Raw genomic sequence first — 1,502 nt, 5'->3', positions numbered from 1 at the left:
TCACCCAGGTGACAAAGACACAGAAGAGCATCACTAAACTATCATGAGAAGATGACCTAATCTTGGAATTGTCAATGGGAACTCAGGTCACTATGTGAAATGTGGAGAAAGAACAGCATGCAATACACTCCAGGATCTCTTTCCCAAGCTCTGTTCCCCAGAGGCGAAAGGACGAATTTAAAGGACGCTGAGGTCCCCGCAATTCTTTGTGAAGAGAGCTGAGTCTAAAATATGTCTTTTCCTGCTTCCGGTCCTCCACCATGGCACAGGATCAAGGTGAGAAGGAGAACCCCAGGTGGGAACTTTGAATCACGGGCTCTGCCTTAACGTTTGTGTCGGGGAGAGTGGAGACAGAGTGACGTGGGCAGCCATGGTACTGGAGCAGCTCACGGGCCAGACTCCTGGGTTTTCTAAAGCTAGATACACTGTCAGGTTCTTTGGCATCAAAAGAAACAAGAAGATTACTGTCCACTGCACAGTCCAAGAGGCGAAGGCAAAAAAAATCCTGGAGGAAGGCCTAGAGGTGCTAGAGTATGAATTAAAGAAAAATAGCTTTTCTGATATGGGAAACTTTGGTTTTCGGAATCCAGGAGCACACTGATCTGGTCATCAAATACAACCCAAGTGTTGGTTTCTATGGCCTGGACTTCTATGTGGTGATGGAGAGGCCAGGTTTTAGCATCGCAGACAAGAAGCGCAGGATGGGCTGCACTGGGGCCAAACACAGAATCAGCCAAGAGGAGGCCATGCACTGGCTCCAGCAGAAGCATAATGGGAGCATCCTTCCTGGCAAATAAATTCCCATTTCTGGTCAGAAGGCCAATAAAATGTTTTCAGTAAAAATAAATAAATAAAATAAAATATGTCTTTTCCTTATTTTGGAGACACAGAAGTACCTGCAACTGGCAGTCTGAGAAGCACCTGCTACATTCAGAGTGATAAATGGTATGTGTGTGTTTACACAGTCAGTAAATAAGCTCATAATGATGCTTGAAATAGGCCACAAAGGGACGGAACCCATTAACAGGCTCAAGCGACCTGAGTCTCTCCAGAGGTCGCTTCGGTTCCAGAGGGCGGCTAGAGGTCAAAGGTCCTATGGTTTCCAGGGCTGGAGTCTTCAGCACAGCGCTGCTGCTGCTGCTGCCCCCCTCGCCCCAGCCACAGGACCAGGACGCAAACTCATCAGGCCTTCACCAGCTACAAGCCAACCAACACATCCTAGGGCCAGGCCCACAGGACACAAGAGAGCTGCTGGAGTGCTGCCGCTAAGGTAGAGCCTCTCTGGTGAAAGCTAGCCTAACCCACCCCACCTTCCCACACACACGAGCTGGTCTAGGAAAGGCAGACATAGAGAGGCCAGAGGAGCCTCTGATCCTGGTGACCCTAATGAACAAAGGAACCAGAGGCACTGATGTCTCCCACATGGTCTTGGGATCTAGGCAATAAGAATACCTGTCATACACTTGTTATATGTAACTCACGCATCAGATTCCAGAGCAAAA

The 1,502-nt window shown here is 48.7% G+C and overlaps 1 pseudogene; it reads left to right on the top strand.

Annotated features, from left to right (window-relative positions):
* Positions 1-260: 260 nt before the first annotated feature.
* On the top strand, positions 261-797 carry LOC101590126 (annotated as a pseudogene).
* Positions 798-1,502: the final 705 nt, after the last annotated feature.

The sequence above is a fragment of the Octodon degus genome, unplaced genomic scaffold (assembly GCF_000260255.1).
Source record: "Octodon degus isolate 3935 unplaced genomic scaffold, OctDeg1.0 scaffold00007, whole genome shotgun sequence".
Taxonomy (NCBI): Eukaryota; Metazoa; Chordata; class Mammalia; order Rodentia; family Octodontidae; genus Octodon; species Octodon degus.
The sequence above is the reverse complement of the archived record's forward strand: the minus strand, read 5'-3'. Positions and strand labels throughout refer to the sequence as shown.